This window comes from Pleurodeles waltl, chromosome 11 (genome assembly GCF_031143425.1).
Source record: "Pleurodeles waltl isolate 20211129_DDA chromosome 11, aPleWal1.hap1.20221129, whole genome shotgun sequence".
Classification (NCBI taxonomy): Eukaryota; Metazoa; Chordata; class Amphibia; order Caudata; family Salamandridae; genus Pleurodeles; species Pleurodeles waltl.
In genome coordinates, this window is record NC_090450.1 from 778712288 (window position 1) to 778733219 (window position 20932).

Sequence of the window (20932 nt, forward strand, 5' to 3'; positions counted from 1 at the left end):
CCTCACCACTGACAACCAATGTTAGAAATGGAGTATCTACTTGGCAGTCGGTTTGCACCCTGTCCAAGTAGGAACCCTCAATGTAGTCAGGGTAAGAGAGATACTCACTCAGATAACCCCTGCTCACCCCCTTCGTAGCTTGGCACGAGCACTCAGGTATATCTCAGAAGCAATGTGTAAAGTATTTGCACATAACACACAGTAATACAGTGAAAACACTACAAAAGGACACCACACCTGTTTTAGAAAAAAAGCCCTTATTTATTATATAAAACAAGACCAAAATGAAAAAGGTTCAACATATAATAATAAAGATATGAATTTTGTAAGAATGAACTTAAAAATACAGTTTCTTGAAGTCAATAGCTCCACCTGGGGCTATCACGCATAGTGATCAACAAAACCAACAGTTCAGGCAGGCTGCGGCATCACGGGCCAGCTATGGTGTCAGGAAGACCTGCAAACAGTACCTTTGGATTTGCAGGACATCGTCATCCTCACAGTGAGCTCCGGAGAGTGGCGTCACTGGTGTTGCGGTGTTGGTTCTGGAGTCTGTGCGGAGGTCTTCGGGCCCTTGAAGTCACATGTATTGCAGATTGAAGTCCGGGCTGATGAAGTCAGAAGCACTGGCGCAGATGGCATTCGGGTTGCGGTGCAAAGTGGGATGATGCGACATGCTGTGCGGTGCAGGCAGCAGCTCGGTGACATGTCCAGTGGCGTTGGTGAGACCAGGGCATGCGCTGGGAAGCGGGGTGGTGAGATGTGCGGTGTCACCATGTCACGGTGCAGGCAGCGGTGTTGTTGTTGCTGAAGTGCCATTGTGGGTAGGCCCAAGTTGGCTGTGTGGCGCAGGACTGGCTCCGTGCAGCGTTCACAGGTCCCGGTGTTGACAGGAACTCCTGGTGATGACACTGGAGTCAATGGTGTTGGCATCGGTGGACCGGGGCTACGGCGTGGGACGGGGCGGTGCTTCGTGTTCCTCACAAGCGGTGTCCACAGGCCGCCGTGCAGGCAGCGGTGCCTGTGTCAGCAGGAGTCGTGGCGTTGGAGATGCCCAAGCTGCAGTGTGAGCAAGGTGATGCCGAAGTGCGGGACCATGGGGCATGGTGCAAGCTGTGGCTCCGTGGTGGCATCAGATGGGGGCATCGGTGAAACCGGGGTTGGGGTGAAACACAGGACAGTGGGACTCCGTGCAGCATCAGCAGGTCACAGTGCAGTCCAGCAGCATCATTGACTGCATCTCTGTGGTTTTTCTTCTTGAACAGCACAAAATACAGTTCCCAGTACTGTAAGCAGATGAAACTGAAGTCTTTCATATCCCTGAGACTTCCAACAGGAGGCAAGATCTACTCCAAGCCCTTGGAGAACTTTCTCAAGCAGGACACATAGTAAAGTTTACCCTTTGCACTCGTTTAAGGCAGAACCAGCAACTGCAGGCCAACTCAGCAAAGCAACACAGCAAAGGGGCAGTACTCCTCCTCCAACTCTTCAGCTCTTCTCCTTGGCAGAGTTTCCTCATGATTCCAGAAAGATTCTAGAAGTCTGGGGTTTGGGGTCCAATACTCATACCCCTTTCTGCCTTTGAAGTTGGTAAACTTCAAAGGGAAGTCTCTCTTGTTTGCAAGATCCTGCCTTGCATAGGCCAGGCCCCAGACACACACCAGGGGCTTGAAGACTGCATTGTGTGAGGCAGGCATAGTCCTTTCAGGTGTAAGTGACCACTCCTCACTCCACTCTAACTCAGATGGCTCACCATGATATGCAGGCAATACTCCATCTCCCTTTGGGCCACTTTCTAGAGGAGAGGTTTTAACAGCCCAACTGTCAAACTGACCCAGACAAGGAATCCACAAAACAGGCAGAGTCACAGAATGGTTTAAGCAAGAAAATGCCTACTTGCTAAAAGTAGTATTTTCAAACTAAGAATCTAAAGACCAACTTCCCTAAAATATGTATTTTTAAATTGTGAATTTAGGGACCCCAAACTCCAATTTTCTATCTGCTCTTAAAGGGAATCTGCACTTTAAAGTTATTTAGAGGCAGCCCCCCAAGTTAACCTATGCCAGAGATAGGCCTTGCAAAAGTGAAGACTGAATTTAGCAGTATTTCACTGTTAGGACATGTAACACACATCAGTACATATCCCCCCTTTACCATACACTGCCCCCTGCCCAAGGGGCTACCTAGGGCCTACCTTAGGGGTGCCTTACATGTATAAAAAGGGAATGTTTAGGGCTGGCGAGTGGGTATACTTGCCAAGTCGAATTGGCAGTTTAAAACTGCACCTACAGACACTGCAGTGGCAGGTCTAAGCCATGTTTACAGGGCTACTCATGTGGGTGATACAATCAGCGCTGCAGGCCCACTTGTAGCATTTGATTTACAGGCCCTGGGCACCTCTAGTGCACCTTACTAGGGACTTACCAGTAAATCAAATATGACAATCATGGACAAACCAATCAACCATACCATTTATATAGGGGGCACTTGCACTTTAGCACTGATTAGCAGTGGTAAAGAGTGCGCTGAGACAATAAACCAAGCAGAAACAGAGTGCAGTATACCATAAAAACAGGAGGTCAGAGAACAAAAACAGGGGAAACACGCCAAAAAGCTGCAGGTCTAACACTTGCATGATGTGATGTTAGTATACTCTGGCGTGGTATGTGATGAGGATCAAGCTGCTGATATCAATCACTTCTATGTTTGCCTATTTTATGGGACAATGTCTTACAAATCCCTTCCTTCCTTGGTCTTTGGGCTGTTCTTTTGGCTATGTACTTTGACTCAGTATGAGTTGCATGTGTTTCAAGAAGTCCAGGCATATAAATAGCCTATGTGCTGTACACTGGAATAAATTGTTTGGGGTGACCAGACACTTGTACTAATGTGTTTGTGTGTAATAGTTGTGATCCTGAGCAGGACACTGTGGGGGTTATTACAACTTTGGAGGAGGTGTTAATCCGTCCCAAAAGTGACGGTAAAGTGACGGATATACCACCAGCCATATTACGAGTCCATTATACCCTATGGAACTCGTAATACGGCTGGTGGTATATCCGTCACTTTACCGTCACTTTTGGGACGGATTAACACCTCCTCCAAAGTTGTAATAACCCCCTGTGTATCTGTAACATATCCCTGTTTGCACAAGTAGCTTGTGTCTTCATCATAGGGTTCACATGATCTTACATCTCTGTATAGCAAAATGTGGAAATTAAGCAAGAAGACGATGAGTTTGTGATGGGTGAATGTATTACAATGCTGATGCAGGAAATACATTTGGCCAGAAAGGAACAAAAAAGTAAATTGAAGGTGTCAGTCATGGAAAATGAAATAATTGAAGTAGATGTCACACCACTGGGACTCCAAAGTCCAGAGTACTCCTCTCATTGGAACAGGTAGGTGGTTGAAGATCAGTCAACAGAGTGACTAAGTTGCCCCCAAATGGAGGTCCTTTAGGAAGAGGTCACTTGCTGAAAGTGGTGGGTGTTTTGCCATCCACACCTTCTGCATTCTTTGCTGGACATCCTTGCATGCACGAGGGGAATCGCCTGCTACAAAGGCAGGGGTGTCTGTGGCAGGTTCTTCCTCTGGCAGGACCTCCCTTCCAGTAGCTGGCGCTGATGTTGATGTGCCTGGTGTTGATAAGCCAAAAGAAGGGGAAGATTGGGACTCCTGATAGCCCATCAAGATGTGGCTGATGGTGTCCTGGACAAGAGCTGCCCCTGGGGCCTCACCCTGCTGACCCACAGCATCCCTCTCACACACCCTACCCCTCCAGCCTTGTGTCCTGCCACAGGGTGCCCTTTCCCAGTAGGTCCTGCAACTTCATTGTCTGAACTGAGGCACTGCAACAAGATGGTAGACACTGTGCTCGGTACACAGGTTGGAGGACAAATGGTTGCCTGTGATGTTGTGGCAGCCAGGCTGGGAGGTGTTGATGTAGCCAAAGTGAAACTCACTTTTGGTATCTGACCAGGTTGTGTCACGTAGGTTCTCATTATCCTTATGAGACTGCTGGATTTGGGCGGCAGAATAACTTGTACTGCAGGGAAGTGAGTCTGGGCCTTCACCATGTGACACCTGTCGGCTTAATCCGGGTTTGTCCCGGCTAACTAGCAGTGCCTCACCTCCACCCAAGAGCAGGGATGATTGGGACAACCGGGCACATGACATACATGACTCCTCAGGGGAACTGTGGTCACTCAGATTTCATCCGTTTCTCTCAGTTACATTAGTCTCACATATGCAAGGACAATCAGAGAGTAAAGTTCAAAAAGGTTTTGTTGAAGTAACTGCATCTTAGGTACTAAAGCATGTATAGCAATAACTAGGACGATGAAGCACAATAAAATTAAAATTGTGACAAGGAGAGTAAAACACACGAATAATGCTACCATGCTGTCACTAAGGTTTGTAGGGATAGTTCCTACCTAAGCTATGTTAGAGCACAGCATGTTAAGCTCTAATTCTGCCTTTCAAGACATTATCCCTCATACCTGAGCTATAGGCCTATAGTCTACATAAGCAGCTGTAGCGAAGCAATCGGTACTCAGCATACAGTCGTGGTCATCTGGCAGGAATCTCCTTCTAACGTACATGGATCAAAGTCGTGTTTTTTATAATAAAACATCTGATGTTCCAAGAAAGGATCTCCACGTGAGAGTGTGCATGTTTCGGTGAACATTGGAGACAAAGCGTATCACTTTTTCCGGCAACCTATTTTACTGCAGCCTTGAGAAAAGCACAGAGTGAGAGAAATGTCTTTTTTAAGAACGCAATGCTGACCTAGGTGAAGAATAGCTAGATAGAGAAAATAAAACAAGACCACAAATGTGGCTAATGTTCAAATAATAAAACAAAACTGAATAAAATATATCTAGATTAAAGTGTACAGTGGCAGGCCTAATTTGCTAAAATAACATGTATAAAACTATAGCTAAAATGGATACACAACAGTTGCACAGATGGGCCAGAACCACCCTCCATTTCCAGACATCCAGGAGTGTTTTCTTCACTGAGGGCTTCATCCAGGGGGGTAGTGGCAGCCTCTTCTGTGACCTCTGTGTGCCCAGTAGCAGTTAAAACTATTGATGTGAAAGATACAATGTTACTAGTTGTAATGTGACATCTACTTCCAAAAGTTTAGGCCCGTATTTATACTCCATTTGCGCCGAATTTGCGTCGTTTTTTTCGACGCTAATTCGGCGCAAAACTAACGCCATATTTATACTTTGGCGTTAGACGCGTCTAGCGCCAAAGTATGAAGAAAGAGCGTCATTTTTTTGCGTGAACGCCTTCCTTGCGTTAATGAGATGCAAGGAAGGCGTTCCCGTCTAAAAAAATGACGGCGACGCAAATGCATCGTATTTATACTCCCGGGCAAAAATCACGCCCGGGAGGTGGCGGGTCAAAAAAACCCGCATTTGCGCCTGAATTTAACGCCTGGGTCAGGGTAGGCGTTAAGGGACCTGTGGGCTCAGTACGAGCCCACAGGTGCCCTCCCCTGCCCCCAGGGACATCCCCTGCCACCCCTGCCCACCCCAGGAGGACACCCAAGGATGGAGGGACCCATCCCAGTGAAGTACAGGTAAGTTCAGGTAAGTATAACTTTTTTATTTTTTTTATTTTTTTTGTGGCATAGGGGGGCCTTATTTGTGCCCCCCTACATGCCACTATGCCCAATGACCATGCCCAGGGGACACAAGTCCCCTGGGCATGGCCATTGGGCAAGGGGGCATGATTCCTGTCTTTACTAAGACAGGAGTCATGAAATGGCGTCTGGGCGTCGAAAAAATGGCGCAAATCGGGTTAAGACGATTTTTTAGCGTCAACCTGACTTGCGCCATTTTAAGACGCCCTAACGTCATTTTTTCCCAACGCCGGCGCTGCCTGGTCTACGTGGTTTTTTTCCACGCACACCAGGCAGCGCCGGTCTGATTGCGCCGTCTAACGCCATTCCATAAATACGGCGCCCGCATGGCGCTTCAGAATGGCGTTAGACGGCGCAAAAATTTTTGACGCTAAACTGCGTTAGCGCAGTTTAGCGTCAAAAAGTATAAATATGGGCCTCAGTGTTACATTAGCAGACACCTTATTCAAAGTTAAGTTGCAGTTACTCCTATTGTGGAAAGTATCCATGGTATTGGTTGTATTGACATGATATTTGTGGAGCATGTAGGAGGCTGGCCTGGCTTGTAGTGGGTACCAGAGATACTTACACCTTGTGCCAGGTCCAGTTATCCCTTATTAGTGTAGAAGAGGTGTTTCTAGCAGCTTAGGCTGATAGAAGGAAGCTATGGCAAAGCAGCCTAGGCTGAACTAGGAGACATGTAAAGCTCCTACTATACCACTGGTGTCATATGCACAGTATCATAAGAAAGCACAATACACAGAAGTACTAAAAATAAAGGTACTTTATTTTTATGACAATATGCCAAAAGTATCTCAGTGGGTACCCTCAGTATTAGGATAAGTTATATACACAAGATATATGTACACAAACCAAAATTATGCAGATAATAGCAAAAGGAAGTAATGCAAGCAATGTAAAGTTACAGTAGATTGCAATAGGAGCACGCAGGTATAGGGGCAACACAAACCATATGCTCCAAAAGTGGAATGCGAACCACGAATGGACCCCAAACCTATGTGAGCTTGTAGAGGGTCGCTGGGACTGTAAGAAAACAGTGAGGGTTAGAAAAATAGCCGACCCCAAGACCCTGAAAGGTAGGTGTAAAGTGCACCTACTACCCCCAGAGAGCACAGAAGTCGTGATAGGGGGATTCTGAAGGAAGAACAAACACCAGGAATGCAACAACAGTGGATTTCCGGACCTGAATACCTGTAAGACAAGGGGATTAAGTCCAATAGTCGCGACAGTGTCGGGAGTGGGCAGGAGCCCAGGAAATGCCAGCTGAAGGTGCAAGGAAGCTGCCATCGGTTGGAAGAAGCTTGGAGTTCTGCAAGAAAGAAGAGGACAAGGAACTTCCCCTTTGGAGGATGGATGTCCCAAGTCGTGAAGAAGCTTACAGAGGTGTTCCCACGCAGAAAAACCACAAACAAGCCTTGCTAGCTGCAAGGGTTGCAGTTAAGGTTTTTGGGTGCTGCTGTGGCCCAGGAGGAACCAGGATGTTGCCACTTGGATGAGGAGATAGAGGGGGCACCCAGCAACGTAGGGAGCCCTCACAGAATCAGGCAGCACCCGCAGAAGTACCTGAACAGGCACTTGGAAGAAAAGTGAACCGGAGTCCACCCAAAGTCACAAAAGGGAGTCCCACGACGCCGGAGGACAACTCAGAAGGTTGTGCACTGCAGGTTAGAGTGTCGGGGACCCAGGCTTGGTTGTACAGGAAGGAAATCCTGGAAGAGTGCACAGGAGCCGGAGCAGCTGCAAATCACGCGGTACCCAGTAATGCAGTCTAGCGTGGGGAGGCAAGGACTTACCTCCACCAAACTTGGTCTGAAGAGTCGCTGGACTGTGGGAGTCACTTGGACAGAGTTGCTGAGTTCCAGGGACCACGCTCATCGTGCTGAGTGGGGACCCAGAGGACAGGTGATGCAGTCTTTTGTTGCCTGCGGTTGCAGAGGTAAGATTCCGTCGATCCACAGGAGATTTCTTCAGAGCTCCTGGTGCAGAGAGGAGGCAGGCTACCCCCAGAGCATGCACCACCTGGAAACAGTCGAGAAAGCCGGAAGGATGAAGCGATACAATGTTGCTAGTAGTTGTCTTGCTACTTTGTTGCGGTTTTGCAGGCGTCCTGAGCAGTCAGTGGTCGATCCTTTGGCAGAAGGTGAAGAGGGAGATGCAGAGGAACTCTGGTGATCGCTTGCATTCGTTATCTGGTGAGATCCCCAAAGCAGAGACCCTAAATAGCCAGAAAAAGAGGTTTGGCTACCTCGGAAGGAGGATTGGCTACCAAGAGAGGTAAGAGCCTATCAGAAGGAGCCTCTGACGTCACCTGCTGGAACTGGCCACTCAGAGCAGTCCAGTGTGCCGCAAACACCTCTGTTTCCAAGATAGCAGAGGTCTAGGACACACTGGAGGAGCTCTGGGCACCTCCCCTGGGAGGTGCAGGTCAGGGGAGTGGTCACTCCCCTTTCCTTTGTCTAGTTTCGCACCAGAGCAGGGCTGGGGGATCCCTGAACCGGTGTAGACTGGCTTATGCAGAGATGGGCACCATCTGTGCCCATTAAAGCATTTCCAGAGGCTGGGGGAGGCTACTCCTCCCCAGCCTTCACACCTATTTCAAAAGGGAGAGGGTGTTACACCCTCTCTCAGAGGAAGTCCTTTGTTCTGCCTTCCTGGGCCAGAGCTGCCTGGACCCCAGGAGGGCAGAAATCTGTCTGAGGGGTTGGCAGCAGCAGCAGCTGCAGTGGAGACCCCGGAAAGGCAGTTTGGCAGTACCCGGGTTCTGTGCTAGAGACCCGGGGGATCATGAAATTGTCCCACCAATGGCAGAACGGCATTGGGGTGACAATTCTATGATCTTAGACATCTTACATGGCCATGTTCGGAGTGACCATTGTGACGCTGTACATACGTAGTGACCTATGTACAGTGCACGCGTGTAATGGTGTCCCCGCACTCACAAGGTCCGGGGAATTTGCCCTGAACGATGTGGGGGTACCTTGGCTAGTGCCAGGGTGCCCACACACTAAGTAACTTTGCACCCAACCTTCACCAGGTGAAGGTTAGACATATAGGTGACTTATAAGTTACTTAAGTGCAGTGGTAAATGGCTGTGAAATAACGTGGACGTTATTTCACTCAGGCTGCACTGGCAGGCCTGTGTAAGAATTGTCAGAGCTCCCTATGGGTGGCAAAAGAAATGCTGCAGCCCATAGGGATCTCCTGGAACCCCAATACCCTGGGTACCTCAGTACCACATACTAGGGAATTATATGGGTGTACCAGTATGCCAATGTGAATTGGTAAATTTAGTCACTAGCCTTTTAGTGACAAATTTGGAAAGCAGAGAGAGCATAACCACTGAGGTTCTGGTTAGCAGCGCCTCAGTGAGACAGTTAGGTATCACACAGGGAACACATACAGGGCACATACTTATGAGCACTGGGGCCTTGCCTGGCAGGGTCCCAGTGACACGTAGACTAAAACAACATATATACAGTGAAATATGGGGGTAACATGCCAGGCAAGATGGTACTTTCCTACAGAGCATATCAGATCTTTTTGGCTGAAGCAGCTGCTAAAATGTGCAGATCATTAGCCCTTGGGAGTATGGCCTGAGAATGCCATCTTGCCACCAGTGCAGGCAAGACTGTGGCTATGCAATATATGTCTTTGGTCATTTTGACACCTAGTTGATTGTGATGCAGGCAGACCCAGGAGTTTGTTGTACATGTGACTGGAGTAATCATGTGGTCAGTGCAGTGTGAACAGGTTTGCTGCCAATACCTTTCTGGTTCTGCATCTTGAGGCCTTTGGAATACTTGTTTTATACACTGGGTAAGCTGTCCTTCCTGTCCTCAATAGTTCCTCTTGGGTTAGAAGGTCAAGATGGAGCTAGGTAGCCAGACACCTCTCCAGAGTTGAGCATGATATGTGTCTTCGTCACTCCTATGTGAGTAAATTTCAAATGAGAGTTAGCAAGCAAGGGTATTTGGACCAGTGGCCACTGTTTCTGGTGTTTTTTGGGGATATAGAGTTATAGTGCCTCCTGGTAGTTCCCGTCATGTCACTATCCATAATACACACACACTTGACAAATGTTATACTCCAACTTCATTTGAGAGTTCACAAATAGATGGATTTGGGCAAATGAAGTAAACACTGGTTTTGTTGGTTGGAGTTAGAGAAACAAGGTCTAGTGCGCACTGCATTCTGTTCACTCCTTCTACTTCTTTCCACTATGCAAATGGTATCTTCCCAGGTGAGTAAACTTCAATTGAGAGTTAACAGACAAGGGTATTTGGGCATGTGAACACTGGGCTTGTGTTTGGATTCAGAAAAACAGAGCCTTCTGGCCTTAGCAGTCATGTCACTTGTAGGAAAGTACCATCTTCCTTGCCATGTTACCCCCATTTTTACCTGTATGTTACCCCCATTTTTACCTGTCAGTATGTGTTTGCCTGTCTCACTGGGATCTTGCTAGTCAGAACCCCAGTGCTCATAGTTTATGGCCTAATATGTGTGTCTGTATAGTGCTTGACTGCGTCACTGAGGCTCTGCTGACCAGAATCTCAGTGCTTATGCTCTCTCTGCTTTTAAATTTGTCACTATAGGCTAGTGACTTCATTTACCAATTTCAATTGGCACACTGGACCCCCCTTATAAGTCCCTAGTATATGGTACCTAGGTACCCAGGGCATTTGGGGTTCTAGAAGATCCATATGGGCTTCAGCATTTTTTTTGCCACCCATAAGTAGCTCAGACAAACACTTGCATAGGCCTGCCATTGCAGCCTGCGTGAAATAATGTACATGTTATTTCTCAGCCATTTTCACTGCACTTAAGTAACTTATGTCACCTGTATGTCTAACCTTCACTTGCTGAAAGTTAGGTCAAAGTTACTAAGTGTGAGGGCACCCTTGCACTAGCAAAGGTGCCCCCACATAATTCAGGGCCATTTCCCGGGACTTTGTGAGTGTGGGGACGTCACTACACACATGCACTAGATATAGGTCAATACCTATATGTAGCTTCACAATGGTAACTCCAAATATGTCCATGTAACATGTCTAAGATCATGGAATTGTCCCCCCATTCCAAATCTGGTGTGGGGGAGCCATTCCTTACATCCTGGAGGCTCCACCATGGACCCCCAGTACTGCCAAACCAGCTCTCTGAGGCTTGCACTGCAGCAACAGCTGCTGCCACGTCACAAACTGGGTTCTGCCCTCCTGGGGTCTGAGCAGCTCAGTCCCAGGAAGGCAGAACAAAGCATTTTCTCTGAGAGCAGGGTGTTACACCCTCTACCTTTGGAAATAGGTGTTACATGCTGAGAAGGGGTAGCCTCCCCCAGCCTCTAGACATCAGAGACTCCTCCTGATAGGTGCTTACCTGATAAAGTAGCCAATCCCTCTCTCAGGGCTATTTAGGGTCTCTCCTCTGGGTTCTCTTCAGATTCTGCTTGCAAGTTTCCTTCAGGAATCCTCTGCAACTACTATTTCATCCTTTGACCTCAGATCAACCGCAGCCTGCTCCAGGAACCGCTGTAACAGCAACAAAGTATCCACAAGGGATACGTTTCCTCAGCAACTTCAGCTCCAGCCAGCAACTGCAACAGTTTCCATGGTGTGCACACTCTGAGGACTCACTATCTTCATCCTGCACCAGAAGGACCGAAAAAATCTCCCTTGGGGTGATGGAGTCACTCCCCTGCTCACGCAGGCACCTTCCAAGACGACGACCGGTACCCTTGGACTCCTCTCACAGTGAAGAGCGTGCTCCTAAGGACACAGAGGGTAGACCCCATTGACATAGACTGTCCTCAGGTCCTGCTGAAGCAATTTGGAGGAGGTAAGACCATGCCTTTCCCTGAGAGTGACGGTACCCCTGTGTACTGCATCTTCTTCACCTCCTGAGGCCTCTGTGCACTATTTGCAAAATTCCTTGATGGACAGCCTGGCCCAGTCCCCCTGAGTAGTTCTCCAGCGGTATGGGACATTCCTTTGTTGTGCTGCACTAACTGTGTTTTGCACCTCCTTTGTCCACGTGTCCTGGGTCTCCCGTGGGTGCTGCCTGGTATCCTGAGGGATCTCTCAATTGCAGAGCGCCTCCTCTTCCCCCTCACACAGAGTTGAGGCCCCCAGGTCCCTCCTGGGCCCAGCCAGCTCCATTTTGACGCAAAATGCACTTTTGTCGTAACCAAGGCTTGTTGGCGACTTCCAACACGAAATCACATCTGCATCCATTTTCACATCGTGGGACATCCTGTGCATCACACAGGAACCTGCTGGCGTCTTCCTAGGGTGCATTCCTGCAGTCTTCGTCCATACGGGAACTCTTCTTTTGCTCCCTCTACTGGGTTGGCAGGGGCTCCTGCCCTTCCTGGAACTTCTTTCGACTTCTGGACTTGGTCCCCTTCCTTTGCAGGTCTTCAGGTCCAGGAATCCAGCAGTTGTTGTTTGCAGACTTGGTTGGTTACTGCAAAATTCCAATCACGAGGTGTAGTGTGTCCTAAGGAAACTTGTAGTACTTTATCTTGCTTTTCTAGGCTCTGGGGTGGGGTCATTTACTTACCTTTACTGTATTCTTACTCTACCAGTGATTCTGCACACACTACACTTGTCTAGGGGGGAATTTGTCATTTGCATTCTACTTTCTTAGTATATGGTTTGTGTTGCCCCCAGACCTATTTTCTCCCATTGTATTCTATAGCATTTCCTATTGTTTGCACTGTCCTATGACTAATTACTTGTCTAATTTTTGTGTTTAGTGTATATATTGTGTATAATACTTACCTCCAGAAGGAGTATTGTCTCTAAGATATTTTTGGTACTGTGTCACCCAAATAACTGCCTTTATTTTTGGTAACACTGAGTATTGTCTTTACTTGTGTAAAAGTACTGTGTAACTATAAGTGGTATTGCATGAGCTTTGCATGTCTCCTAGTTCAGCCTAAGCTGCTTTGCTATAGCTACCTTTATCGCCCTAAGCTGCTAGAACACTACTACTTCACTAATAAGGGATAACTGGACCTGGTATAAGGTATAAGTACCCAAGGTACCCACTGCAAACCAGGCCAGCCTCCTACATCACTCCCTCGACTTCATACACTTGATAAAAGTCATCTCTCCAGGTGAATACACTTAATTTGTGAGTTAACAAACAAGGATATTAGAAGAGGAGAACACTGGATTAGTGGTTGGAGTGATAGTAACAGAGCCTCCTGGGAGTTGCAGTCATGTCAGTCTCTGTACTACACACACTATACAAATATTGCCCCCCAGGTGAGTACACTTCATGTGTGAGTTACCAAACAGGAGTCTCTGGAGAAGAGGACACTGGACTGGCGAGTGAAGTAACAGAGACAGAGCCTCCTGGCCTTAGCAGTCATGACCCTCCCTCTACTACACACACTACAAATGGTAACCTCCCTTCAGGTGAGTACAATGCAATTGGGAGTTCACTAATAGATATATTGTAGCATGTGAGAAATGTACTAGCATTTGTAGTTACAGGAGTAGTGCCTGCGGGGAGTTGTAGTCATGTCAGTGCCTATACTACAGACACTTGAGTAATGTTATCTACCCATTGGAAAAGTCACACTGGTCTGGTGTTTGGAGTTATAGGAACAGTGTCTGTTGGGAGTTGCAGTCATGTTGGTCCCTGTACTATACACACTATACAAATGGCATCTCCCAATGTGAGTACACTTCAATTGTGAGTTGCCAAGTATAGGTCTTGGGACAGGTGAACACTGGGCTGATGAGTGGAGTAACCGTAAATGAGGCATAAGGTGAGCTACGAGCATTCATAACAATATTTTGGCTACATTTTTGTGTTGTGATTTACCAGAATCCATTCCCCAAGGTATTCCAGTCAAGCTCTCAGGTTGCAGGATGACCAAAACCTTCTCCTCCTCCCAGGAAAAGAGATGTAATGGGGCACTGGGAGGGCCACCGCCAGTCTTCTTGGGCTGCAGCTGGTGCCTGGAGGCCAGGGAACAGACCTTGCCCCTGAGGTCATTCTACCTCTTCATGATTTCTTCCCTTGTGTGCAAGGTGGTGCCTACAGCATTCACTCTGTCAACGATCCTGTCCAATTTTCCTACAGAGAGGAGTATGCTGAACTTGTGCTTAAAACAATTGTGACTCTAATCTTATGATTTCATTCAACATGATTCTTAACTCATCTTTAAAAAAAAGGGGATTTTTGGAACGTGACATGGTGGAACAAAAAAAGGGTGACAGTGACTTACTAAACAGGGGAAGTGCAATAGGGTGTGAATAGACAAACGTTGGACTGCCTATTTGCAGGCCACAGCGCCGCTGGCTGTCTGGCTTTTTTGGTTGGCGGTCAGCAGTCCTGCCTGGATAACTCGTAATAGGGCGGTCTGGAGGTTCAACCACCAAACCTGTAATAAGGCACAAAGAGGCATATTTAAGAGCCTCAAGCGTCATTCTAACACCACATTAGTGTCTTTTTTTTACGCTAATGTGGCGTTAGAAGACATAAAAATGCAGCGTCATATTTACAAAGTGGTGCAATGCATGTATTGCGCCACTTTGTAACCCTTTGCGCTACATAATGCCTGCGACAGGCATAATGTGTGCAAAGGAGGTGTTTCCCTGTCAGAGGGCCCAAAAAATTGTGTTATGGGCACTATTAATGCCTGCTCAGAGGAAGGAGGCTTCCATTGTTCACAATGGGCCTCTGGCTGCTTTGCAGGATTAGCATCAACATTTTGGACATTAATCATGCAAACGCAGGACTAGCGTAAAAAATTCTGACACTAGTCCCCTAACTACCGCCATTGTGCACCATATTTTAAATGCAGTACACAAATGGTGGTGTTAGGGAGCACTAAGGGGTGCACGAAAAGAGGTGCTGCATTGTGTGCAGCGCCAAACTCATTAAATATGCCCCAAAGTATTTTGCCATTTCTACAGCAAAGTCTTTAAACATAGGATGAGCACAGTGTCATCCATGCTGAGCTGTTGATCAGTATTACAACTTTGGATAAGTAAAATACCATCTAAGCCAACCTGGAATCAATTAAAGTAACCCTGACATGTGATTCACTATCATTATAGTTCTTCAGAGTGGTTTAGCTTTTTCCAAACACAAGAGAGCACCTAGTACAAAACAAAACAATATACTTCCAGGATTAGAGTGCTGCAGAAACCATGTAAAATAGAAGCAGAGAACTCTAGGTAGTTCCCAAGGTTAGGTGGAGAGCAGCTCCTATTTAGAGCACCCTGCAACACCAGGGACACTCTAAATTTGCTCATGTTAAGTGTCTGCCTTTCTGGCAAGGTTTCTTAGCAGTGGATTAGCACAATGCCATCCATACTGAGCTAGAAAAGGTCAAAGAGCCTAATTACAAGTTTGGCTGTCCTAAGATCGAAAAACTCGTGGTGGGGGTCTGGCCACTGCAATCTTGGTGGTCCAACCACCAGATTACCGCCACCACAATCAGGATCAGTGATACCGACAGGTTGGCAGTGGTGAAGGTCATGGTCAGTCACGATGGTGCAGAGTTCGGCACTGCCGTGATGGTCACAAATTTCCTTTCAACCAGCCTTGTATTAGTAGGGTCCCTGGCATGAAAAGGCTAGTGGCAAGGCAGAGTTGGGGACACAGGGGGGCCCCTGTACTTCCCACGACCATGTTGTGGCCAGTGCAAGGCCCACCCTGTCAGCACTCTCGGAATGTGCACTTTCTGCTGAGGGTGCTGTGTGTGACAGCATTGGCCTTGGTTCCCTGAGGGAGCCAAGGCCAATGCAGCTGCCCTGTTTCCACGTCAGCCCAGTGGAACCATCATAATTTGATGGTGGCGAGGCCCCCAGCTTGACGGCTGCCTCCCCACTGCCGTATATGAGTTCTGGCGATCAGATCGCCACTCTCATAATCAGCCCAAAGTCTTTTGCCATTTCTACAGCAAAGTTTTTGAGCTGAGAATTAGCACTGCGCCATCCATGCTGAGTTGTTAAATGACAAAAGCCTTTTGCCAGTCCAGCACAGTATTACAGCTTTTAATAGGTAAAATACCATCCAATCCAACCTGGAATGAATAAATGCAACCCCTGACAGGTGTTTTGCTATCATTACAGCTTTTCAGCAAGGTTTAGCTTTGCTTTGCATAAGGGAGCACCCAGTATAAGTAAAAACAATACATTTTCAGGTTCAGAGTGCCGCATGAATAATGCAAAAAAAAAAGCAGAAACCTCTGGATAGTTCCCAAGTTTAGATGGAGAGCAGCTCCTATATAGGGCACCCTTCAAACCCAGCAACACTCTGAATTTGCTCACATTAAATGTATTATTAATTACCATTCCTAAACTTAGTAACGTTAAAAAAATCATAATCTAAAATTAACAATCATAAAATTGAAAAAATAACACCACTTTTTGAACTATAAATGTAATTACTTTTTTACTTATAATACTTTTAAAAAATGTACTTTTTATGTTTTAAAAACTACAGCATAAATGTAAAGTTTAAATATATTTAAAATTACATTTTGTATTTATTTATTTTATTATTTACAATAAATATTTTTACTGCATTATAAATAGCACATAATTAATTAAAATTAGCATGTCTAAAAATGTCTACTGCGACAAAATAATATTTATAGATTTTACACTGTAAATTTGAATATGAATTACATAATTAAAAAATATCCACTTTTCAAAAATCTGCCTCTAAAATTCCAATATCATGCTGCTAAAAAAAATTAAATCCATTATTTTTGTACATAATACAACTAAAAACACAAATTTCAACAATTTCTTTATTAATACATTTTCTTACTAAAAGCACTAATCAAAAAATTGTTAAACTTATAGAACAAAACACACTGCAGTAAATTACATATAATTACACTTAAAAATTATATCACATACCAAAATATTTTCCCTACATCAATATTTTTTAGGATATGAAAAACAACAATTAAAATGATATTTTTGCCTTTGATATTCCTGTCAGAGATATTTTTGACATCTCGTTGTTCTTGGCATGATATTTTTGTATCACAAATTTTTTCCTGAAATTTTGTCCAAACACAGCCAGATTACAGTATATTCAGTCATTTTTTTTAATGCAAATTCAGTGCAAACTTAACTTCATATTTATATTATGATGGTAGACCCATCTAGCGTCAAAATATTGGAATAAAAGTCTTTTTTTGGATGTGTAAAAACCACCTTGAGTCAATGAGATGCAAGGTATCATTCCCGTCCAAAAAATGCCTCAAAGCCCCTAGCGCCTTATTTATCCTCCAGTGCAAAAAAGGTTCATGGGAGGAGGCGGGCCTAAATAATGGCGCTAAGCCTGCTTAGCGCCATTATTTTACGCCTGGGTCAGGGCAGGCATTAGAGGACCTGTGGACCCATTTCCATTGTCAAACACCATGGAAAGAGACCCAGGGGGGCACCGCAAGCCCCAGGAACACCCTCGCCCACACCCGAGGGACACCACAAGATGGGGGGACCCCATCCCACATAAGTAGAGGTAAATATTTTAAGATTTTTTTTTTAAGTGCCATTGGGGGCCCTGAAATGAACCCTCCTACATGACACTGGGTGCAATGGCCATGCCCAGGGGACCCTTGTCCCCTGTGCTGGCCATTGGGGTGGTGGGCATGACAACCTGTCTTTTATAAGACAGGAGTCATGTGATATGGATGGTTTTGCATCAGGAAATGACGCTAGGCTGGTTAAAGGCATTTTTTTTGCCTCTAACCAGCCTAGCATCATTTTTGGGTGCAAAACCCCTTTCTCCCATACCGCCACCCCCACTCGGCTAACGTCATTTACCCAGACACTAGCCCACCCTTTGCGCCGGCTTGAGAAATTCCATAAATTTGGTGCCCGGCTTGAGCTCTGGAATGACGCAAGCTGGCGCTATACTTTTTGGCGCAAAACTGCATTCGCACAGTTTTGCATCAAAAAGTATAAAAATGGCCAAAGTGTTATATGTACCACTTGTTATGCTCCTCAGTGCCCACCTTTCTTGCGAAGAAGTTTAAGAAACAAGTTCCTCCTCTCAAGTTGAGTGAGACCACTATGCTGGTGTGAGAAGTTTCTAATTTAGGTATGGAGTGTATGCTGGAAGGGTTTTCAGCTCCGTAGGTGTGAGCCAATGATGCTTCACAACTGTGGTGCGTAGATCGAATGTCAAATGGAAGAGACATTCGATCTACTACACATGACGTGCGGGGGCCGTTGGGTGGCGGTTGAGGAGTGGAGCCGTTCTGATATTGCTCCTGTATTGTTACCCGCTTTACTGAATAAAAGAAAGGATAAATTAGCTTACCTGCTGGCTCCGTGTTTCAGTCTTCACAGTGGCGACGAGGCGGGCAGGAGCGATGTCGATCGTGAGATAACGATCGCATGGTCATTTTCTGTGATCGTGTTGCTGGGCCCAGTATTGTGCTGCTGTCTACGATGATTGAGGAGCGTTTATAATGGCAAGTGAGGTTCATGAGGAGTATTTTGGCAATGTTTTCTGATCATTACCGTTGGAACTGAAACTGCAAATATCCAAGGAATAATGGGTTGCAGTGTGCCCAAATTCCTGTAGAAAGCACGCTACGTAGTGTGTGGCTGCCATCTTGGAGAAGGTTGGAAGTTCTTTGATTCTGTATTGCAGAAAACAATGATAGGCACACCTTGTGCCTATAATTGTAGAGGAAACGTTTGTTTATACAACAGTGACAATTATAGAGGAACATTTATCTGTACAACGGTGACTAGCACACCTGTGTTAGTTGAAGTTGCCGGGATTTACCTTGGCTGGACTCCATTTTTGGACTTCTACTTTTTTTTTGTGTGTTTGTTTTAATTTAATGAAGGAAGAGGAGTAGGAAGACACATTTATGTTTATTTAGAGACATTTTGCACTTAAGGCATTTTGCGCTGGTATTGTTCAACCACATTGAGTATTTATTGGAATTTAGTTGGTTTCTACACGTATACTTGCATACATTAACAATGGAGATTATTAATTGAAGAATGTCTAGTATTAAGCCTCCGCCATCTTTTTTAAATGAACCAGGATATCCACCTATTCAGTGGGAATTGTGGTTGGATTTATTTGAGGCCTACGTAGATGCGTTGGAAGAAGGCGAATGTTCACCTTATAGGCATCTGTCATTGCTTAAACATCGTTTGGGGGCTGTTGGATTAAGGGAATTTAAAAATTTGCCACCTGTAGATAATGTGCATGGGGAAGATGTGTACAAATATGCTTTACAACAGTTACGGGATAGGAATGGCCGGAAAATTTATGTATTCCAGGGAAAAGAAGGCTGATGAGTCCATTGACCAATATATGGCAGTGTTGAGGGGTTTAGCGGTTACTTGTGCTTTTGATCATATGACATATGATCAAGTTTTAAGGGACCAATTGTTAATGAAGACTAAGGGGGTCATTACAACCCTGTTTTGGAGGAAGCACCGCCAACAGGCTGGGGGTGCTTCCAGGGGGGATTACGACCACGGCAGAAGCATCGCAGTCGCACCACCGGGACCGGCGGATTCCCGACACTTTCGTGCCAGCGGGAGTAATCCTCCTGGGCAGCGCTGCTTGCAGCGCTGACCAGGGGATTACAAGTCCCCCTCCCGCCAGCCTTTTCATGGCGGTAAGAACCGCCATGAAAAGGCTGTCAGAAAAGGGAGTCGCTGGGCCCCTTGAGGCCCCTGCACTGCCCATGCCACTGGCCAAAGTTGTAATGACCCCCTAAATCTAAAAAAATACAGGAGAAACTTTGGTCTTTAGGGGAAATATCTTTAAAAACAGCTGTTGAAGTAGCAAGGAGCATTGAGATTACTGAAGATTGCATGCACACTATGAGGAAGGAAGTTAAAGATAATGACACCGTGTGTACTATAAGCAAAGACAGGGACTGCAAGGAAAGGAAGAAAAAAATGGTTTCCCGTTCTGGCTGTGGGGTTAACAAATCTGGTATGATTAACAACACAAAATTGTGTTTTAGATGCGGTGCCAGCTCGCATTTTGCAAATTTTAGTGGTTGTCCGGCAATTGCGAAAATTTGTAGTGAATGTAAAAAAAAAGGACATTTTGCACGAGTGTGCAGAAGTTTTGAGAAAAAAGTGAGTTGTTTTGTGGAGAATGTGGATGACAATGAGTTTGAGGAAGGAATGCAGAATATGGTTTTAAGCATTCAAAGTTGAAACATTAAGGGAAGAGATCTTCAATTTCCCAAGTGCTATGTAAATATTGATGGTTCACGAGTAGAAGTCATGGTGGACTTGTGTGCATGGTACACTATAATAGGCAAATCACTATTTAATCAGTTATGGCCTGGGAGGAATTTACAAGAGACAAGAACCAGTCCTTGTAGCTATTCTGGTCATAAAATTGCAATCGTAGGAAAAATGGAGGCAGAAATCGAATATGCTGAAAAGAAGTGTTCAGGGGAAATTCTTGTAGCAAAGAGTGTCAGTCCACCAGTGTACACTGTAAATAAAGATACAATGCAGAATGATTTGTATTGTGATGTAAAGGAGATGTTTCCTACCGTGTTTAGCAGTCGGTTGGGGAGTATCAAAACCTTCCAACATACAATTGTTTTAAAGGAGAATGCTATTCCTGTAAGGCAGAAGTTGAGAAAAGTTCCCTTAAATTATAGAGGGAAATTAAAGGAAATATTAAAGGACTTGTGTGATAAAGATATTATCGAACCAATTGAGTGCGCAGATTGGGTTCTCCAATTGTAATTTTGGTAAAATCTAGTGGGGACCTCATGTTGTGTGTTGGCCTGCGAGCACTCATTGATGCAATTTGGATAGATGTATTTCCCTTGCCAAATTTGCAGGAACTGATGTTGTCTATTGGAGATGCTACAGTATTTTCAACAATCGACTTGGCAAGTGCGTATCATCAGATACATTTGAGTCCTGAGTCCAAACATTGTACAGCATTTATTACATCAGAAGGAATGTTCCAGTATAAAAGGATGCCATTTGGATTGGCTAGTGCATCTGCAGTTTTTCAGAGGGAGTACTTTCGAATGTTAAGGGGGGTAAAGGAATTCCAAGATGATATTTTAGTATATGGATGTGACAGAATTGGGCATGATAGAAATTTAAAGGCAGTATTGTAAGCATCGAATGACTATGGACTAACTGTTAATGATCAAAAGTGCAAATTTGGTGAGAGCCACGTAGAATATTTAGGTCATATAATTTCTAAGGATGGTATTCGACCTAAGATTAGTCATGGCAAAGCTATTAGTGAGGCTCCAGAACCAAGGTACAAGGAAGAATTGTT